The sequence below is a fragment of the Orcinus orca genome, chromosome 3 (assembly GCF_937001465.1).
Source record: "Orcinus orca chromosome 3, mOrcOrc1.1, whole genome shotgun sequence".
NCBI lineage: Eukaryota > Metazoa > Chordata > Mammalia > Artiodactyla > Delphinidae > Orcinus > Orcinus orca.
The window spans coordinates 55,016,874-55,039,693 of NC_064561.1; the positions used below are offsets into that span (position 1 = coordinate 55,016,874).

At 43.5% G+C, this 22,820-nt stretch overlaps 2 long non-coding RNA genes across 2 annotated transcripts in view; both read right to left on the bottom strand.

The window, feature by feature from the left end:
- The window catches only part of LOC117197059 (uncharacterized), a 65,237-nt gene extending 56,945 nt beyond the window's left edge, over window positions 1-8,292 (bottom strand). The window contains exons 1-2 of the long non-coding RNA XR_004477535.2: window positions 8,108-8,292; window positions 6,540-6,735 (exon numbers count right to left, since the gene is read on the bottom strand). This is a non-coding gene — a long non-coding RNA (uncharacterized LOC117197059). The remainder of the gene's footprint in view (window positions 1-6,539; window positions 6,736-8,107) is intronic.
- Window positions 8,293-11,015: 2,723 nt separating this feature from the next.
- LOC125963943 (uncharacterized) overlaps window positions 11,016-22,820 on the bottom strand; it is a 79,358-nt gene continuing 67,553 nt past the window's right edge. The window contains exon 4 of the long non-coding RNA XR_007476408.1: window positions 11,016-11,307. This is a non-coding gene — a long non-coding RNA (uncharacterized LOC125963943). The remainder of the gene's footprint in view (window positions 11,308-22,820) is intronic.

Here is a 22,820-nt window from a genome sequence, read left to right on the forward strand (position 1 = left end):
GATTAACCTCACCTGCTGCTGTCCTCTGCGAAGACCTGCCAGGCTTGCTCTGGTCTCCCTGGGACTGGGGATTTGTCAGAGATTCTGGGAATTACCAAGTCAGCTGCATCCACTTCCTCCTCTGTGATCTCTTCCCTCTTCCCTCCTTCCTTCTTCGGCGCCCCTCCTCCTGGCCTATGCTCACCCCACGCCCACCCACACCCCATCCCACAACTGCTTCCTCCTGATTCCCCATCCTCCAGGCCACCCTCACCTGGTGGCCCTCAGCAGAGCAAGGGGCAGTCCAGAACCCAAGGCTGCCCTGGAGACAGAGGCAGGAAAAGTCTAAACTCACTTCTTTCGAGCCGAGAAGAAGTTATCCAGAGCTGGTTTCTCCTCCCACCTTCCAGGAAGCCTCGTTCTTGTCCCTGGCCTGGATACATTATTATATTTTGCTTTAATTGCATTAAGGCAAATGACTATGTCACCCTGTGGTTTCGATCAGGTCAGGGATCTGATAATCGATCCTGGCACAGTCTAGACAGGAGTCACTTTGAAGCTGTTTTTAGCAGGATGAGAACAAACAATTTTTCCAAAGTGGTCACATTAGGCAAACAGGCTGGTGGGTCATCTCTTTGGGAGGGAGTGTGCCCTGGCTCCAGGCAGCCTGCTGACTGATTCCAAGGCCCCTGGGGAGGAGACAGGACTGCACCCCCTGGGACGCAAGGAGCTTGAAGTAGAGATGCCACAGGCTTAGGCCTCCCTATATGTGAAATCTGGTCCAGGTGCCTCTTCCAGGAAGGCAATCCTGACTGACACCACCTGGCTCAGGGCACAAAGATAGCATAGTGCAGTGTGAGATGGCTGGCTGGAGAGATGGAAGAAAGATGGAATTCATACAGGGCACTGGTAGAGGTGGGACCACGTCCTGCAAAATTATTCTCTCTTCAACTCTTTCGATTCTTTGAAGTTCATCAAGAGGAAAGCCTCAGTGTGGTCTAGTCTGTCTCTAATATGGTTCTAATGTTTGCTGATCTCCCCTTTTAACAAGGAGAGCAGGCCTTGGCTCTGCAGGGTGCTAAGATATAGCTAGATTTCAATAACACTGTTTTGTTATCGTTGTATTTATTTCCTACAGTCTCTTTCAAGCAATACTGGTTTTCCCCCAACAGAAAGTGAACCATTGTTCGAGCACAGTAAGGTAGAGATCCTGAAGGTGGGAGCTGAAGGAGGACTTTGGGAGACAGTGCTGGGGGATCTTATGCACAGGACCCATGCCAGCTCCGCACTCGCTTGCTGTGTGACTGCAGACAAATTGCTTTGCTCTCTGAGCCTCGGTTTCTCTGTGTAAAATGGAGTTGATGATGTACTGCGTGGGGCCATAGTGAGGATTTTCTGAGAACGCAGGCATGTAAAGCATCCAGTGTATGCATGGCGGGCGTGGGGTCTGCCCTCTGCCTGGTGGCCTTGTTCCTTACATGGGCCACTGCTCCCCTCAGCCAGTCTCAGAGCCTTTGCTGGTCCCACGGGCAAAACTGACGAGATTCCAGGTTCAGAGGAAACGAAAGGAGCTTGGAGGCCCGAGCTATGCCCTGGCTCGAGCTCCCTGGCCTTGGGCTTGCTCCATCCCTCCACTGGCCCCCAGTTTCCCCACCTGTCAGCAGAGGCTCTGACCAAATGATTTTAAGACCCTTTGCTCTGACATAAGGATATTTTGGAGTTACAATGCCACAACAGAAGAATCTCTGTTTTAACAAATATATCTTGTGGTCCTCCCTACTTGCAGACTTGGCCATGGACAAGCGGCATCGGCCTCACTTGAGAGCAGGTAGAAATGCAGATGCTCAGGCCCCACTCAGATCTCCTGAATCAGAATCTGCATTTTAGGACTTCCCTGGTGGCGCAGTGGTTAAGAATCTGCCTGCCAATGCAGGGGACACGGGTTTGAGCCCTGGTCTGGGAAGATCCCACATGCCGCGGAGCAACTAAGCCCATGTGCCACAACTACTGAGCCCACGTGCCACAACTACTGAAGCCCGCACACCTAGAGCCCGTGCTCCGCAACAAGAGAAGCCACCGCAATGAGAAGCCTGCGCACCGCAACAAAGAGTAGCCCCCGCTCACCACAACTAGAGAAAGCCCGCGCACAGCAATGAAGACCCAACACAGCCAAAAATAAATAAAGAAATTAATTAATTAATTAAAAAAAAAAAGAATCTGCATTTTAACAAGATGTCCAGTGCTTGAAAAGCACTGATTTATATCACCCAGTCTGAAATGCAGAGTTTTAAATGCTTTTACATCTTCAAATATATTTATATATATTTATACATTTCTCAGGGATTTTAAAAAACAATGAACATGTCATTTTTTTTCTGAAACAATAAAGGTGTTATGAAAATGGTAAATGAACCCAGGCCAGTTCAGAGACGAAATGATTTATGTAAATCTGGTGAACAGTTTTTCCCAGGAAATTTTCCTTCTGAGTAAGGTAGGGTCTCCCACTTTCCATAAGTTGGCCTCTTCCCAGCAAGTGTCTCCCTCATGCCTGATTCCTGGAAGGCTGTATGTGCGTGTGTGTGTGTGTGTGTGTGTGTGTGTGTGTGGTGTTGTGTGACTGTGTCTTGCAGCTGATCCACTGAGCAGGGACTTCAGCCAAGTCAGCAAAACCAGGATGGAAAAAAAACTAGATTCCTAAAGGCTTCAGGGTAAGCCTGGGGAGCTTGGGCAACCATCCCTCAGATAAACTGAAGCAGCATGTACTGTGGATTAGTCAGGCATCCTGGCTTTCCAGTTGGGCCCACCTCCTAGAGGGCTTCCTGCCTAACCCTCCTGTCCAGCTGGGGTTCTCTGTTTCTCCTCATCTCCAAAACAAAAGCCCCAAACACCATCCCATCCACTTTGGGAATTTATCCCAAAGAAGCGATCTCGATGTAGGCAAAGATCTTCCTAAAAGAATGATCATCACATGCTGTTAATAAGAGTGAGAAGCCAGAAAAAAATCCAAGTGTCCAAGAATAGGGGCCTGAGGTTACTTCATGATGTATTTCAATCCTGTGCCTGCCTGGGAGCAGGTCAGCAGTTATGGGCAGGAGTCGGCAGGTCTGGACTCGAGGGATAATTTAAGCAGTTTATTTAGCCTCTCCAAGCCTCACTTTCCTGAGCTGTAAAATGGGAGTGATAATAATACCAAATGCCTGCTCTTGTTTTGAGGATTAAATGAGGACATACACGGAAAACATTTAACACCACGCCTGGTGCACAGTAAGCACTTGGTAAATGGTTGTTTGCTGTGCGCCGGTTCAGATACAGACAAATGTTGGTGGTGAGTATTAATGACAAGGAAATATATATATGGCACAGTGAAAGTGAAAAAAACAGATTATAACTCAGCATGATCCATTTTGTAAACATATGTGTACATATTCACATTTAGCCTTGTATGTAATTGATAAACATGAAGTGGAGATGTAGTTGCCACAAGAACAGGAAATGTCCGGCCACTGGGGAACCCTTTCTCATTTCTCAGGCTCACTTCCATACTCTTTGCCTGAGAATGCCAGGGAAAATCAGATTTGGACCTATCGTTGATAAGGACCATAATGAAAAAACAAAAGTGGTACCACTTGAGTGCTTTCTAACAGACAGGCACCTTCTAGGTGTACTACCAGCTCATTTATTCTTCACAACCACCTATGAAGCGATACTATTAATATTCTCATTTTACAGATGAGGAAACTGAGGCACAGAGGGGCTGAGTAGTCATCTGTCCAAGGTCTAACAGCCAAAAAGAGGTCAGAAGATAGTTTCAAACCTGGGCTCTAATTACTATGCTATCCCACCCCCCCAGGCCTCTCATTGACAAAGAAGGAAACTAAGGCCCAGAGAAGCAGGACACTGGCCCAAGGCCACACAGCAAAGCAGTGTCAAAGGAGGAACTAGTACTAAGCCTCCTGAAGCTTTGAGGCTCCTCAGTGCCCCCTTCAGGCAGCCTGAGGATGCACTGGCTACCTGGTTCCTCCAGGCTGTAGGAAGGGCACCTGCGCAGCTAATCGTTTGCACTCCTCTGCGTACAACCGGCTGCTAGGGAAGTACAGGTCTTTGGCGAGCAAAGGAGACAACACACAAACTGTCTGCACCTTCCCCTGAAGCCCTGCCTCCACCCTCCAAATCCCATGTCACTTAAGGCAAATGTAATCCATATGGCTCTAATTCATTTACACTTAAATCTGCAAGACACTGGGTTCTAAGTGCTGTTACTTACAAAGCCTTCAGAACCTGTTAAGTGAGATTCAGCTCCCCAACTCCTCCTCTCCAACCCTACCCCGAGTCCAGTCTTCCTCCCCTTCCCCCATCTGGACCAGAGTTCATACCAGCATCTGGCAGGGCTGAAAAGAAACTCACAAACTCAGACTTGGAAACTGTGGCAGGGTGCACAGGACCAGTTATTAGGATGTTCAGAGCAGCATTGTTTGTAATCCCAAAAGTTGGAAACAATGTATATGTCTATCCATGGGAGACTGGATGAATAAAGTGTGGCAAATGCATACAATGTGACACCAAACAGCAGTAAAATGGACAATCTCACAAACATACTGTTGAGGGAAAAAAACAAGCAAGTTGCAGATTAATTCATAATATGATACCAATTATTCAAAATTTAAAAACACTGAGAAATCATTATATGCAAATATATAAACTACCTTGGTAAAGTTCATTTTCTAACCTGGTAGTGGGTACATGGGTATTTGTTCTAGCATATATACATTTTTGTATAATTTTGAAAAGCTACATAATAAAATTTTCAATAAACCCCTAGATTTCACATCAGCAAAGGAAGTTAGCCTGTGTGTTGAGTTCAACTCCCTCATTTCACAGAAGGGGAGAAGGAAATAATTTAATATTTGTTAACTACGTAACACTTACTAAATACTCACTTGTCAAGCACACCCTCATGTCATGTAAGTTCCAATCCCCTGCATGGTAGCATATGCTATTACTATTCTCATTTTACAGATGAGGCCGCTGAGGCTCAGCAACTTCCTCAAGGTCATGCAGCTTGTAAACCACAAGGTTGCAATACAAGTCGTGGCCTCTGGCTCCCAAGGCTCACACACCAGACCACATGCTCTTGAGGCCAGCACTGTTCTTTTTTTTTTTTTTACATCTTTATTGGAGTATAATTGCTTTACAATGGTGTGTTAGTTTCTGCTTTATAACAAAGTGAATCAGTTATACATATACATATGTTCCCATATCTCTTCCCTCTTGCATCTCCCTCCCTCCCCACCCTCCCTACCCCACCCATCCAGGTGGTCACAAAGCACCGAACTGATCTCCCTGTGCTATGCGGCTGCTTCCCACTAGCTATCTATTTTACATTTGGTAGTGTACATATGTCCATGCCACTCCCTCACTTTGTCACAGCTTACCCTTCCCCCTCCCCATATCCTCAAGTCCATTCTCTAGTAGGTCTGTGTCTTTCTTCCTGTCTTACCCCTAGGTTCTTCATGACATTTTTTCCCTTAGATTCCATATATATGTGTTAGCATACGGTATCTGTCTTTCTCTTTCTGACTTACTTCGCTCTGTATGACAGACTCTAGGTCCATCCACATCACTACAAATAACTCAATTTCGTTTCTTTTTATGGCTGAGTAATATTCCATTGTATATATGTGCCACATCTTCTTTATCCATTCATCCGATGATGGACACTTAGGTTGTTTCCATCTCCTGGCTATTGTAAATAGAGCTGCAATGAACATTTTGGTACATGACTCTTTTTGAATTATGGTTTTCTCAGGGTATATGCCCAGTAGTGGGATTGCTGGGTCATATGGTAGTTCTATTTGTAGTGTTTTAAGGAACCTCCATACTGTTCTCCATAGTAGCTGTACCAATTCACATTCCCACCAGCAGTGCAAGAGTGTTCCCTTTTCTCCACACCCTCTCCAGCATTTATTGTTTCTAGATTTTTAGATGGGACCTAATGAAACTTCAAAGCTTTTGCACAGCAAAGGAAACCATAAACAAGACCAAAAGACAACCCTCAGAATGGGAGAAAATATTTGCAAATGAAGCAACTGACAAAAGATCTCCAAAATTTATAAGCAGCTCATGCAGCTCAATATCAAAAAAACAAACAACCCAATCCAAAAATGGGCAGAAGACCTAAATAGACATTTCTCCAAAGAAGATATACAGACTGCCAACAAACACATGAAAGGATGCTCAACATCATTAATCATTAGAGAAATGCAAATCAAAACTACAATGAGATATCTCACACCGGTCAGAACAGCCATCATCAAAAAATCTAGAAACAGCACTGTTCTTTGATCTTACCCCACAAGTCTCTGAGTTAGGTTTCATTATTACTGGTTTTAGAGGTGAGGAAACTGAAGCTCTGAGCAGTCATTTGCTAACGCTTGTTCAGGCAGTTACTCCACAGAGACCAGACAAGGGAGCTTCCTGACTCCTAGTCCAGTGTTCTTTCTCTATCAGGCTTTGTCTGGAAGACCTGGTAGGGGGGAAAGTATGGCGGTGTTTACCCTTACCTTCTACTCCTTAGAAGCTCTATGCAGTTCGGGTACTGCCAAGGGGAACGAAGCTCCCAAAGTCGCCTTGGCCAGGTTTGGGGCACAAAGTTGTATAGAAGGGGAGGACCTGGTGAACCCTGGGTCTTGCAGCCAAAGAAGTCATCCTTAACTCCACTTTCATTCACAACCGGCATCCAATCTATCAGTCAGGTCCCTGCAGGAAACAGGTGGCACACTCAAACTGGATGCTTTGAGGAGAGTTTAATAAAAGGACTATGCACAAATTTACAGGCAGGGTTAAGAAAAAACAACCACTTACAACGTGGTACTCTGGGGCTGGCAAGAGCAGGGAGTTGTCACCACTCAGGTCTGACGGGCAAAGGGAGGAGCCATTACCCACCCCTGAGGAGCAGCTTTTCTGGGTGGGCTGCCCGATTAGAGCTGTGCCCTTGGTAGAGGGCTCAGCCAAACCGAAAGGAGGCAGTCGAGGAAATATACCACAACCTCACACTTCTCCTTCCGTCAGATCCCTTGCCAGTATTCCTTTTGGCCAAACTCAGTGGGAAACTCCTTCGGCCAAACCCAACGGGAAACAGGACAGAGACTCTGGATGGAGTTCATACAGCTCAGTCTCCCAGGGCATAGAGCAGGGTGGGGAGAGCCAGAGACTGAATCCAGAGGGACAGGCAGAAGAAAACAGAAAACACTGGCTTTCCTTCAGATAGACCCAGACTCTGGCGGTATACTGCATACCACCTCCATGGCTAGCCCCTGGTGTGAGCCATCATCACCCCTAGGCTGTATTTCTACAATAGACTCCTAGGTGATCGCCCAGCTTCTACAGTCTGTTCCTAACAGTCAGTGATTCTTGTAAATTACATGTCAAACCATGTCACTCCTCTGCTCAAAATCTTCAAGGGAAGAGCAAAAGCCAAAGTCCTTACAAAACCTCGCAAGTTCCTGCATCTGTCCATCACCCCTTGACCTCATCTCCCTATTTTTCTCCAGTATTCACCAGTATTCACTCTGCTCCAGCCACATTGACCTTTCTCTTCTTTGATACACAAGGACAGTTCCTGCTTTAGGGCCGCTGCTGATCTCTCTGCCTGGAATGTTCTTTCCCCTCCATCCTTTGCCTCCATCAAGTCTACTCAAGTGTCTCCTGCTCAATGAGACCTACTCTGACCCTCCTTTGTAAAACTGCAAACTGTCTCCCCCATCTCTCGCCCACTATCCCTGATCCCCATCATCCTACTCTAGTTTCCTTTTCCCCATATCACTTGTCATCCTTTAACATGCCACATCATTTACTTATTTGATTTTTTTTTTTCTTGTGGCTGCGCCAGGTCTTAGTTGTAGCACGCAGGATCTTCATTGCAGCATGCTTAGTTGTGGCATGCGTGATCTTTAGTTGCAACATGTGGGCTCTTAGTGGTGGCATGCGGACTTCTTAGTTGTGGCATGCAGACTCTCAGTGGCGGCATGCATGTGGGATCTAGTTCCCCGACCAGGGATCGAACCTGGGCCCCTGGCATTGGGAGTGCGGAGTCTTACCCATTGGACCACCACGGAAGTCCCCTACTTACCTGTTATATTTATTATCTGTATCTTTCCACTAGAACACAAGTTCTGCAAGCATAAGGCTCTGTTTTGTTCATCAGTGGATCTCCAGACCTTGGAATTTTGTAGGTGTTCAACACATACTCGTTGAATGTTGCTGAATAACTGAAATGGGGGTGAGGAAAGATTAGGCTTGGAATTTTCCAGTTAGAAAAGGTAGAAAATGGGTCCTATATGAGGGAAAGGAAAAAAAAAGTCAACATGGAATTATTCATTACTATATACCGGTTAAAAGTTGTATCTTACCAACAGATATCAAAGGCCTGAACATTTTGTAGACCCTTTGTCCTAGCAATTCTATTTTCAAGAATTTGTACAAGGAAATTGTCATCATTTTTTGGTAAAAATGTAGTAATGATGAAATTCTTCACAGTGAAGTAAAGAATAATGAAAAATTGGAACCAAAGTAGCCATCTAACAATTGTGAAATGCCTAACTATGGTACAGCCATAGGTGGAATACTATGCGAACATTAAGTTCATTAATTGACCTGAATGATATTTATGATAAGTGCTTAATGAGACAAGCACATTATAAAACAGCATTACATTATAATCTTGTTTTTTTGTTTTTTTGCGGTACGCGGGCCTCTCACCGCTGTGGCCTCTCCCGTCGCGGAGCACAGGCTCCGGACGCGCAGGCTCAGTGGCCCTGGCTCACAGGCCCAGCCGCTCCACGGCATGTGGGATCTTCCCAGACCGGGGCACAAACCTGTGTCCCCTGCATTGGCAGGTAGACTCTCAACCACTGCGCCACCAGGGAAGCCCACACGCAAATTTTTGACTGCATGGAGGTCAGCACCCCTAGTCCCTGTGTTGTTCAAGGGCCAACTATATATGCACTTTAAAAGTTCGAGAAAGCTATAACCCAAAATATTAATGGCACTTATCTCTGGATGGGCACCATACAGGTATTTTATTTCTTTTGCCTCTATTTCCTAAATTTGCTTCAAGGAACTTAATTATTTTAAAAACTAAATTTATATTTTTTAAATAGCAGTTATTTATGAGCTCTTGGACAAATAACTTGACTTCTCTGGGTAACAGTTTCCTCATTTGTTTGGTTTTTTGTTTGTTTGTTTGTTTTTGCCTGTGCCAGGCAGCTTGTGAGATCTTAGTTCCCTGACCAGGGATTGAACCCCGGCCCTTGGCAGTGAAAGCTCCGTGTCCTAACCATGGGACTGCCAGGGAATTCCCTTCCTCATTTTTTTTTTAAATATTTTTGTTTTTAACATCTTTATTGGAGTATAATTGCTTTACAATGTGTGTTAGTTTCTGCTTTATAACAAAGTGAATCAGCTATACATATACATATATCCCCATATCTCCTCCCTCTTGCGTCTCCCTCCCACCCTCCCTATCCCACCCCTCTAGGTGGACACAAAGCACTGAGCTGATCTCCTTGTGCTATGTGGCTGCTTCCCACTAGCTATCTATTTTACATTTGGTAGTGTATATATGTCCATGCCACTCTCTCACTTCGTCCCAGCTTACCCTTCCCCCTTCCCGTGTCCTCAATTCCATTCCCTACATCTGCGTCTTTATTCCTGTCCTGCCCCTGGGTTCTTCAGAACCACTTTTTTTTTTTTTTCAGATTCCCTATATATGTGTTAGCATACAGTATTTGTTTTTCTCTTTCTGACTTACTTCACTCTGTAGGACAGACTCTAGGTCCATCCGCCTCACTACAAATAGCTCAGTTTCGTTTCTTTTTATGGCTGAGTAATATTCCATTGTATTTATGTGCCACATCTTCTTTATCCATTCATCTGCTGCTGGACACTTAGGTTGCTTCCATGTCCTGGCTATTGTAAATAGTTCTGCAATGAACACTGTGGTACATGACTATTTTGAATTATGGTTTTCTCAGGATATATGCCCAGTAGTGGGATTGCTGGTTCATATGGTAGTTCTATTTGTAGTTTTTTAAGGAACCTCCATACTGTTCTCCATAGTTGCTGTATCAATTTACATTGCCATCAACAGTGCAAGAGGATTCCCTTTTCTCCACACCCTCTCCAGCATTTATTGTTTGCAGATTTTTTGGTGATGGCCATTCTAACTGGTGTGAGGTGATACCTCATTGTAGTTTTGATTTGCATTTCTCTAATGATTAGTGATGTTGAGCATCCTTTCATGTGTTTGTTTGCAATCTGTATATCTTCTTTGAAGAAATGTCTATTTAGGTCTTCTGCCCATTTCTGGATTGGGCTGTTTGTTTTTTTGATATGAGCTGCATGAGCTGCTTGTAAGTTTTGGAGATCACTCTTTTGTCAGTTGCTTCATTTGCAAATATTTTCTCCCATTCTGAGGGTTGTCTTTTGGTCTTGTTTATGGTTTCCTTTGCTGTGCAAAAGCTTTTAAGTTTCATTAGGTCCTACTTGTTTATTTTTGTTTGTATTTCCACTTCTTTAGGAGGTGGGTCAAAAAGGATCTTGCTGTGATTTATGTCCTAGAGTGTTCTGCCTATGTTTTCCTCTAAGAATTTCATAGTGTCTGGCCTTACATTTAGGTCTTTAATCCATTTTGAGTTTATTTTTGTATATGGTGTTAGGAAGTGTTCTAATTTCATTCTTTTACATGTAGCCGTCCAGTTTTCTCAGCACCACTTATTGAAGAGGCTGTCTTTTCTCCATTGTATATTCTTGCCTCCTTTATCAAAAATAAGGTGACCATATGTGTGGGTTTATCTCTGGGCTTTCTATTCTGTTCCATTGATCTATATTTCTGTTTTTGTGCCAGTACCATACTGTCTTGATTACTGTATGTTTGTAGTATAGTCTGAAGTCTGGGAGCCTGATTCCTCCAGCTCCGTTTTTCTTTCTCAAGATTGCTTTGGCTATTTGGGGGTCTTTTTTTTTATTTTTTTTATTTGGGGTCTTTTGTGTTTGCATACAAATTGTGAAATTTTTTGTTCCAGTTCTGTGAAAAATGCCATTGGTAGTTTGATAGGGATTGCATTGAACCTGTAGATTGCTTTGGGTAGTATAGTCATTTTCACAATATTGATTCTTCCAATCCAAGAACATGGTATATCTCGCCATCTGTTTGTATCATCTTTAATTTCTTTCCCTTCCTCATTTTTGAAATGGAGTTAAAAACAGTTTCAAGTCCTTCCTATTTGATAAGAGCTGCTCTTAGATGTATACTGGAGAAATCAGCCAAAACTATAAGAGAAAAAAAAGAATTAAGAGATGTAAAAATTGAAAGAGATAAAGCTAGCACTATTTGCAGTGACTATATTTATTGACTTAGAAAAATCAAGCTCAAGCTATAAAAATTAATAACCATCTAGAAAATGCAATTTAAAAATATAGTACCATTCATAAATGGTAATAAAAACTATAACGTCTCTGGGAAGTAATGAAGAACAAAGCCAAGATATCCCCTTCTGTAACCAAACAGAACACTATGGGGCCTTCCAGAGACAGACACCCCCTCCCCCATATCCTCTTCACTGAAGTGCCTAGGTAATATAATATCTGATGTACATTTCCTGAGTTGTTTTACAGATGCTAAAACCACCACCAAACAAAGAAATTAACTACTTGATGACCATGAACATGTAGCCCCCATACCTACTGGTGCCTAAGGATTGATAATGTTAACCTCTGTGACACCACCTTGTTACCTCACCATCAACCAATCAGAGAATTGTGCATGAGCTGATCACATACCCTGGGACTCCTCCTCCCTCGCCATACCTTTAAAAATGCTTTCCTGGAACCCATCAGGGAGCTTGGGTGTTTTGAGCACTAGCTGCCCTGTATTCCTTGCTTGGCGTCCTGCAATAAACACTGCACTTTCCTTCATCACAACCCAGTTGGCTTTACTGTGCGCAGGTGAGCAGACCCAACTTCAGTTTGGTAACACTTTCACCATTTCTATTCAACATTAAAATCTTTATTTTATCCATTGCAATAAGAAAAGAAAAATTAATAAAGGCGTACAGCTTGGAAAAGGAGTAAAATTGTTTTTTTCCACAGATGATATGATTATGTGTGGAAAAACATAAGAAATTTACAACAGAAACTATTAAACTCAGGACACAAGGTCAATATTAAAAAAATTTAATTTTCACTGTATAGTAGCACAGACAATTTAAAAAATTAAGTAAAAAGTATTATTTATAATAGCTCTAAAACCCATAAAATTCTTAGAAATAAGTGTATCAAAAGATGTGTAAGACCTCTACACTAAAAGCTACAAAATACTGATAAAAGAAATCAAAAAGACCTAAACAAAGGGAGAGTTATACCATGTTTATAGACTGGAGAGCTCAACATTGTTGAGATATTAATTTTCTCCAAATGTATGTATAGATTCAACACAATCTCAATCAAAGTTACAGCAGGATTTTTTTAAAGTACAAATTAAGTCTAAAATTTATATGGAAATGTAAGCAACCTCAAATATTCAAATCAATCTTGAAAAAGGTTGAAGGACTTATCCTACTTGATTTCAAGATTTAACTATAAAGACACAAGAGTCAAAAATAGATATACGGGGCTTCCCAGGTGGTGCAGTGGTTAAGAACCCGCCTGCCAATGCAGGGGACATGGGTTCTAGCCCTGGTCCGGGAAGATCCCATATGCCGCGGAGCAACTAAGCTTGTGTGCCACAACTACTAAGCCTGCACTCTAGAGCCTGTGAGCCACAACTACTGGAGCCCACGTGCCACAACTACTGAAGCCCACACGCCTAGAGCCCATGCTCCACAACAAGAGAAGCCACTGCAATGAGGAGCCCATGCACCACAACGAAGAGTAGCCCCCCAGTCGCCGCAACTAGAGAAAGCCTGTGTGCAGCAACGAAGACCCAACACAGCCAAAAATAAATTTAAAAAAATATAATAGATATACAGATCAATGAAACAGAACAGTGTCCAGAAATAGATCCACACATGTATATGGCCAACTGATTTTCAACAAAAGTTCCAAGGTAGTTCAATGGGGAAAGAAAACACTTTTCAACATATTGTACTGGAACAACTAGATTTCTGTGAGGAGAAAAAAAATGAATCTCAATCCCTACCTCATACTATACCCCCAAATCAATTCCAGATGAATCAAAGAACTACTTGCAAAAGCTAAAATTATAAAGCCTTTAGGAAAAAACAGGAGAATATTGTCAACCTTGAGGTAGACAAATATCTCTTGGAGAGATCTCAATAGGCAGGATTTATAAAGAGAATGAGAAGACAAGCCACAGACTAGGAGAAAATATTTGCAAAAGAGTTATCTGACAAAGAACTATTATCCACTCTGTTTCTCCAGCCCTAAGAAGAATGGCTAGGATATAATAAAAGGTTTCTTGTGGCTCAGAGTGTAATCTCGCAATGACTGATGTGGAAACCGAGTCACAGAGAAATTGAGACTTAAAGATAACACAGCTCATGTGTAGTGGAGCCAGATTTTGAATGCTGCGTGAGACTTCAGAGCTGATAACCACGTGGCCAGTCCACCAGACCATGCTGGAGGTGGTTTTTTAATTACCACTCTACCTCTGCCCCACTTTGCTTGATACCTCAGAGAAAATAATACAGAGATGGCTTTTTCCAGCTGGACTTATCTGAAGCAGACAACCTACTCCTTCCAGGACAGGAAAGGGTACCCAGGACACAGACCTCTTCCCTGGAGAGAAGAAAGTACAGTCCTATGTACTGCTGGCCTATCTCAGAGGCCAGTAGTTGCCAAAAACAAACCAACCAGCTGATTTCCCTGGGCATGGAATGTTTCAACATCCTCTGTCCCACTTGCTCTGCTATATGTTAACTGCAGATCTGTGGCAAACTGCAGGGCACTCATTGGAGATGAAGTTGAGGCAGAGCATGGAGAGTGTGCTCTCTCTGAGTTTTCAAACAAGCAGATACAGGTAAACCACAGTGAAAGTGAAAAAGAAAGGGGCCCATTGGAGGTGGCTGATGAGCAGCTGCTCAGTGAGCTCACAGGGGACCCACGGTGGGGTGCGCCTCCCTCATGCCTCAGAGCCCTTCTCTGCCTCCAGCCTGTACCTGTCCCCTACTTTTAGCCAGTGGAAAGGATCTCAAGCTGGGAGGAACAGAGATCTTTCTTATGTTCTAGTGGGGCAAGGGAATTGAGTTCACTGCAGAGAAGTCGGCAGTGGGAGGCTCATGACTATTTCAGTGACCAGAATATCTCCACCCCAGGTAGAGGAAGGTGCTGTGGGAACACAGGGTTTTAGCCGACTACTTAAGTGTTGGCTAAAGTGTTGTTTGTCTGTGGCTTTCCCCTTCTCTCCATCACAATCTGGGAACAGTAACTTGAAGCACTGTCCTTGATTAATAAAGTTTTCTGCCCTATGATGATCCCCTGGATGGAGGTGGTCAGAGGTAAGAGAGGGTGAGAATACTGTTCTCGATTATGAAAACCTATCTCCATTTTGTGTATCCCTGTATAATTTTAGTCTCCTAAATTGATCTATTATTTTTCACACTGTACTTTTGTAGAAAATAATTTTCCAGAAGACATATAACACTGTCCTTAAAGACCGATGTAAGCCCTGTACATAAAACATGTCACATATACACTTATAAATATATATATAATGCTTAAGAATAAATCATTCTGAGTTTTTGAAAAAAAAAAAAAAGAACTGTTATCCAAAATGTACAAAGAACACTTGAAACTCAACAATAAGAAAATGAACAACCTAGGACTTCCCTGGCGGTCCAGTGGTTAAGGCTCCATGCTTTCACTGCTGAGGGCCCGGGTTCAATCCCTGGGTAGGGAAGGAAGATCCTGCGTGGTGTGGCCAAAAAAAAAAAAAGGGCGGGGGGACTTCCCTGGTGGCGCAGTGGATAAGAATCCACCTGCCAATGCAGGGGTCACGGGTTCCATCCCTGGTGGTCCGGGAAGATCCCACATGCTGCGGAGCAACTAAGCCCATGTGGCACAGCTACTGAAGCCCGCATGCCTAGAGCCCGTGCTCCTCAACAAGAGAAGCCCCCGCAATGAGAAGCCCGCGCACCGCAAAGAAGAGTACCCCCTGCTCTCCGCAACTAGAGGAAGCCTGCATGCAGCAATGAAGACCCAACACAACCAAAACTAAATAAATAAAATTTAAAAAATAAAAGGAAATGAACAACCTGATTAAAAAATGGGCCAAAGACATGAACATATACTTCAGCAAAGAAGTTATACAGATGGCAGATAAGCATATGAAAAAATGCTCACCATCATATGTCAGTAGCAACAGTAAGATACCATTACATACCTATTTCAATGGCCAAAATCCAAAACACTGACAATACCAAATGCTGGCAAGGATGTGAAGCAGAAGGAACTCGGATTCATTGCTGGTGAGAAAGCAAAATGGTACAACCACTTCGGAAGACAGTTTGGCAGCTTCCTATAAAACTAACATGCTCTTACCGTATGATCCAACAATTGTGCTCTCTGAGTCAAAAACCTATGTCCTCACAAAAATCTGCATGGATATTTATAGCGGCTTTATTCATAATTGCCTAAACTTGGGAGCAACTAAGATGTCCTTCGGTAGATGAATGGATAAATAAACTGTGGTACATCCAGACAATGCAATTAGTGCTGAAAAGAAACAAGCTATCATGCCATAAAAAGACATGGAAGAAGCTTAAATGCACATTACTAAGTGAAAGAAGCTGATCTGAAAAGGCTGCATACTGTATGATTCCAACTACATGACACTCTGGAGAAGGCAAATCTATGGAAATAGTAAAATTACAGATCAGTGGTTGTCAGGGGTTAGGAGGAGGGAGGGATGAACAGGCAGAGCACGGAGGATTTTTAGGGCGGTGAAACTATTCTGTACAAAATTATGGTGATACATGTCTTTATGCATCTGTCTAAATCAATAGAATGTACAATATCCAGAGTAAACCCTAAGGGAAACGATAGACTTTGGGTGATAATCATTAACGTGTCCATGTAGGTTCATCAGTTGTAACAAATGTACCATTCTGGTAGGAGGTGTTGATAGTGGGGAGGCTGTGCCTGTGTGGGAGCAGTACTCTCTGTACTTTCCACTGATGCTTTCAGCTCACTTTGCTGTGAGCCTAAAACTGCTCTCAATAAATAGTCTATTAAAAATTGATAAATTAGACTTCATCAAAAATATAAACTTCTGCTCATCAAAAGACATCATTGATAAATGAAGAGATGAGGCAGATGGGAGAAAATACTTTCAATACATATACATCTGACAAAAGACTTGCAACCAAAATATATAAAGAACTCCTACAACTCAATGATAAAAAGGCAATCAATCCAAATTAAAACTAAAAGGGCAAAAGACTTGAATAGACACTCTGCGAAGAGATATAGAAATGGCCAGGAAGCACATGAAAAGCTATTCAACATCATTAGACATAAGGGAAAAGCAAATTAAAGCCAACATAAGATACTACATATCAGAATGGCTAAAATTAAAAACATGGACAATATCAAGTGTTGGTGGAGCAACTGGAACTCTCTTACATTTCTAGTTGGAGTGTAAAATGGTAAAAACACTTTGGAAAACTCTCCGGCAGTTTCTTTTGAAGGTAAAATACACCTACACTCTGACCTAGCAATACCACTTCTAAGAATGAAATAAATACATATGTTAGAATATTATATTTATAGATAATGAATATATGTATATATAAATATATATACACACATATTTTTATATATATATATATAAATACATACATACAAAAGGCTTGTATGTGAATTTTAATAGCAGTTTTATACACAATAGCCAAAAGCTAGAAACAGCTCTGATGTCTATAATTCGCTGAATGGATAAACAATTTCTTACAATGTTATACTATTCAGCAATAAAAAAGAACAAATTACTAATATATGCAATGATATAAATAAATCTGAAAAACACACTGACTGAAAGAAGCCAGCCATAAAATGTGTGATTCCATTTATATGAAGTTCTGGAATAGGAGAAGCTAACCTACAGCAATGAACATGAGAACGGTATTTGCTTTTTGTGGGGACTGAGTGGCCAGTGGCCAGAGGGAAATTTCTGGGGTGATGGAAGTGTTTTATATCTTTATTGTGGTAGTGTTACATGAGTGAGGATGTCCAAACTCATCCAACTTTACATTTAAAGTCTGCACATTTTTTGTGTGTACACTATAACTCAATAAAAATTATGTAAAGCTAAAAAGCACTCAACACACAGAAAAAGAATATAAATATATCAAAATTAAGGATTTTAAAATGGAGAATAACACAGATGTCGTAAAGAGATGACAGATTGAAGGACGATAAATTGCACTGTCAAAACCTAACAGGGGGCTTCCCTGGTGGTGCAGTGGTTGAGAGTCCGCCTGCCGATGCAGAGGACACAGGTTCGTGCCCTGGTCCAGGAGGATCCCACATGCCGCGGAGCGGCTGGGCCCGTGAGCCATGGCTGCTGAGCCTGCACGTCCGGAGCCTGTGCTCCGCAACAGGAGAGGCCACAGCAGTGAGAGGCCCACGTACAGCAAAAAAAAAAAAAAAAAAAAAAAAAAGAAACCTAACAGGAATAAAAAGGAGCTCTTGACAATTGACAAGAAAACGACCCTTAATAGAAAACTGGCCAAGGGTATGGGTTAGCAGTTCATAGTTCTTAGTTAAATCAGGGGTGCATATATATTATCTAACCATTCCATTCCCAGCTATAGATTCTAATGAAATTTTCACACAGGTCCATAAAGGACACGTACTACTACATTGAAGGTGATATTGCTTGTGGGGCAGAGTTGAAGCCAATCTGGAGTCCATCAATTTGATGGTAAGGAGTTACATTAACTCTACCCTTTGTACCTAAAGTCTCACACAGAAGCACAGACACACATTTATTGAGGACATACTATATTCCAGTTATTGCATGTTACAGAAACTAATTTAGGCTTCGTAATAAGGAAGAACTACTGTCACCACTCCCCATTTGATAGAGAAACCGAGGCACAGAGAGGTGAGGTAAGGTTCCGAAGGTCACACAGCTTATCATTATAGAACCAAGATTCCAACCAAGCAAGCCTGAAGCCCACACCGCCAACTGCTCGCTCTGCCTTTCTGTGCTTCCTCTGTGTGCATGTGGAGGAGGACACTCAGAACTTGAGGCCTAAGGCCCGGGGCTATCTGCCAAGCAACACGAAAGCCCCTAAAAAAAGGTTAACCTGGAGCAAGCCGTATCTGTGCCTTCCGCCCCAATAAACATCCCACGGGCATTTCCTCAAATACGGCCGTCGTTGCAGAGAGGGAGCCAGGCGGAGCCCACGTGGTTTTGACAGAACATCCGTTCAAGTGGAGCTTTATTACAGGGGCACTGCTGGCGCAGTAAAATTTAAGGATCTGCCAGTTTATGATGAATTTTTATTTTTAAGGGTTTCAAGTAAGCAGTAAACATTCACTCCAGACTGAAATTCCCCCCATTTGACACCTGGAAGGGGCAGGGTGGGAGAGCAGGGGTGTGGGTGGTGGGGAATTGAGCAGGGAAGAGGTGAGAAGAGGCCGGGCACCGCGTCGGGGGAGACTATTCCCACCAATAGCTCCAGGCAGGGGTGTGAGGGGCTTCGAGCCCCATAATGAGGGAGGCCGAATGCTACCCCAAAGGGAGCAGGGCTGCTCTCTTTGTGGCCCAATTCAGTTTTCCTTTCCCGCTTCCCAGCAAAGCAGGACCGTAATGGGCATTTAAGAACCACAATCCTTTGGGAACTCTGTGCAATCCACTGCCAGAGGAAGGAAGGAAGTCGGCACGGTATGCACATAAAAATTATGGACATAGTTTTTTTAATGCATATATGTATAGAGAAAAGGGGCCAGGGCTTCCCTGGTGGTGCAGTGGTTAAGAATTTGCCTGCCAATGCAGTGGACACAGGTTCGATCCCTGGTCCGGGAAGATCCCACATGCCGTGGAGCAACTAAGCCTGTGCGCCACAACTACTGAGCCTGCGCTCTAGAGCCCGCGAGCCACAACTACTGAGTCCACGTGCCACAACTACTGAAGCCCGCACACCTAGAGCCCGCACACCTAGAGCCACCGCAATGAGAAGCCTGCGCACCGCAACAAACAGTAGCCCCGGCTCACTGCAACTAGAGGAACCCCCGTGCACAGCAATGAAGACCAAACACAGAAAAAATAAAAGAAAACAAAAACTAAATTTATAAAAAAAAAAAAAAGGGGCCAACATTTTATAGGATTTTTTTTTTTTTTTTGCATTTTGGGTTTTTTTAAGAGATTTGTTGTAAACACGCATAGCTTTTGTGATCACCAAAAAGTCATTACTAAACAAACAAAAAACAAACTGCAGTGAACGTGCTACCAGCAGTTGTTGACCTTTTCTGTGCTTTCACCCCGTGCCAGGCCCTGGGCAGCCCCTCTTTATCTGCTCTCCCATTTAATCTTCATCCTACCCTCTGCAGTGTTACTATTTTTAATCCCCATTTTATAAACAAGGAAACTGAAGTTTAGGGAGGCAAAGTACCTGGCTCAGGGATATACAGCTAGGAAGTGGAGTGGCTGAATCATAGGTATAGTTGACTGAAGTATAGTTGATTTACAACATCATGTAGACAGGGAAATCTTGTTGAAGACTTTTTTTTTTCCCGGCCGCGCCCCACGGCTTGCGGGATCTGAGTTCGCCAACCAGTGATTGAACCTGCGCCCTTGGCAGTGAAAGCAAGGAGTCCTAACCACTAGACCACCAGGGAACTCCCTGTTGAAGACTTTTTAAACAGCAGTTCAGCTCGACCCTGAGGTAGCAGCTCATTCTCATCTTTAGCAGCACCTAGGGGATCACCTCCAAGAGATGGAGGGCAAACCTGGGTCACTTGGTCTCCTCCTGAGGCCACTTCCCGCAGAGGAACCCTGTCTACCAGTTGCATGTACCCTCCTTACCTCTCCCACAGCTCCATTTGCCCAGAGACAGTTTGGCCTCCTCACTGAGATAGAAGGATGTAGAATAAACGACACAGGACAGAGTTGTTTAACGTGAACCCTCTGACACGGGGGCCAAAATTTCACACCAAAGTGTGTATGTCTGTGGGAGAGAGACTGGGACTGGGACTTTACCTTGGAAAAGGAAACAAAACACTGCAGAAATATGTTGAATTGAATTTTTGGTAATTGTGACTATGTGCTAATTCTTAGCATGAGCAAAGAAATCAAGCGCTGCTTGTTTTAGCTCTGGTGGCACATTGTTTTCTAATCAAGTCATATGACAATGTCTTTCACTTTACTTTTGTCTCAGCGTGATTTATGAAGAAAATCGTTAGTGTGAAAATATTCAAGGATTTTATCAATTTCCCAAAGGGTTTCTAGTCATCCTTTAATAGTCAAACTGTTCTCTTTTGAAACCCCTGGTGTCATTTCCTCTTTTACAATGTTAACGGGCCTAACTCTGCTGTGTCCCATTTTGTCAACGTCATTGCAAGGATTTGAGCAGTTCAAGACCATTATTTTCATTGATTTTGTGAAATCCATATATCTCTATATATTTTAACAATATTTGCAATTTCACTCAATCTCCAAGTTGTACTATTATTTTGTGTCTTTATAAAGACCAGAGAGAAACAGTTGACGCAATGGGAGACAGAAATCTGTATTAAAGCGGCATGTGGGGAAAGGTGACTCATTTTTGGAAGGATCAGTTCCATTAGTAAATTGTTTCATGTTTCAATGCACTATTGCTTCCTTTTGCAAACCTGTAACCCTAGGGACCTTGGATAATGAATATTCAAATAACAGGGGACTCCCTATGTATACAAAGGGGACTCCTTATTAATTATATAGCATACTTTTAAGTATTAGGTATATACAGAAGAAACAGAACACCCCTGTGTCTCAAAAATGCATCCACCCAGGCAGTTGTTGTGGGTAATGGTTTCTCTTTTGAGGTAACAGAGCACTAGTTCTGAGGGCTGAGGTCTATGCTTGCTGCCAGTGAGATGAATCACTTTGATGTGTCCCAGGAGATGGAGCCTGAAGTCAGTCTAGATGTTTCTGTGATGGGGAAGAGGATGGCCAAGGAACTGAGGTACCACACAGCATGGCCACCTGTGGCACCACTCTGTCTTCTTCCCTGTGTCTATTCTCCACATTGGCAGAGAACTTTCTGCCTCTGGTTGGAGTATGTGGATGAGGATGCACTGGAGGATAAATAGGGACAAATGACAACAGCTATCATTTACTGAGCACCTCAAGTGTGTCAGGTACTCTGCCGCTATCATTTCTAATCTTAGCAGCAGTCCTATGAGATAGGTATTATAGTTGTATCATTTGGAATTCTCTGCGTAAAAATGACAGAAAAACCAATCAAGACTAATTTAAGGAAATCAAAGAAACCTATCAGCTGTTGCGGCACAATAAACTGCCCCCAAGTGCAATGCTTAAAATAATGAGCATTTATTATTGCTCATAAGTCTACAGGTCAGCTGGGTGGGTCTTCTGGTCCCTCTGGGCTCAGCTTCGGTGGTCAGCTCTGCTGATCTTGGCTGGGCTCTCTCATGCATTTCCAGCCAGCAGGCTGTGGGCTGGCCCAGGATGCCCTTGGCTGGGACAATGGGCTCTCCTCCATGTGTCTCTAGTCCTCCAGCAGACTAGCCCAAGGTAGGTTCATAGGTCCAAGAGAGTGATTGTAAGTGCACAAGACCCCTGGAGACCTAGGCTTGGAACTGGTCCACTGTCACTTCTGCCATGTTCTGCTGGCCAAAGCAAATCACAAGACCAACCCAGATCCAAGGAGTGAGGAAAAAGACTCCACCTCTTGGTGGGAATTACTGCAAAGCCATGTTACAAGAACGTGGATACAGAGTGGGGCAAGGAAGCATGGCCATTTTTGTAAATAATCTTCCACAAAGCTTGTGTTGGTTTGTGTATCTGGAAAGTCAAAAGAATTTGGCTTCAGGCACAGCTTAATGTAGGCACTCAAATAATATCGCCATCTCTGGGCTTGGCCCTGCTCTGGGGGGTTGTTCCATTCTCAGATATGCATTTCCTTCATGATAGCAAAACAACAGAAGTCACTTCATATGGCACATTCTCACAGCTTTACACACACTGAAAAGAGACAGTGGCTGTCCCTCACAGCTGGACTCTCATTGGCTGGAATGGGTCGCGTGTACATCCCTGAACCCATCACTGGAGGGAGGGGTGAGGGAAGTGTGGGTAGCTGAGTCCCTGAGTGGAGGGTGCGGTTGCCTCCAAACCATATGGGCTGAGGGTGGAAGAGAAATGGTGCCCTACAGGTACCAGGTGGAAGGTGGAAGATGGAAGGCTGCTGGGCAGCAAAAAGCACAGCTGTGCACTGTATTCATTACTTCTGTTTTATGGAGGAGAAAAGGGACACTCAGAGAGGTTAAGTGCCTTGAGGGATGTGATCCAATGTCAGAACAGGACTGTAATCCATGCATCCCAGAGCCTACATGCTTTCCCCAAGACCTAGCTGCCTTTCAATCTAGAGGGAGAAGATTCCTTAACCTGGGCTGCTGCTAACTCCACTCTCCAACTTTGGGTCATCTCTCTGCCCTGACCTCAGAAGGCAGCAGTCAGGATGAGGAGAGGGCTAGAGCCCATGTGATTTGGGGAACTGCTGAAGGCACTGAGTGGCTTGGAGAAGATGTGGGGCTGAGCGCAGCCTCCAACATCACAGGGCCTTCCTAGGAGAAGCCCGGGCAGCTACAAAGGGCAGAGCTGA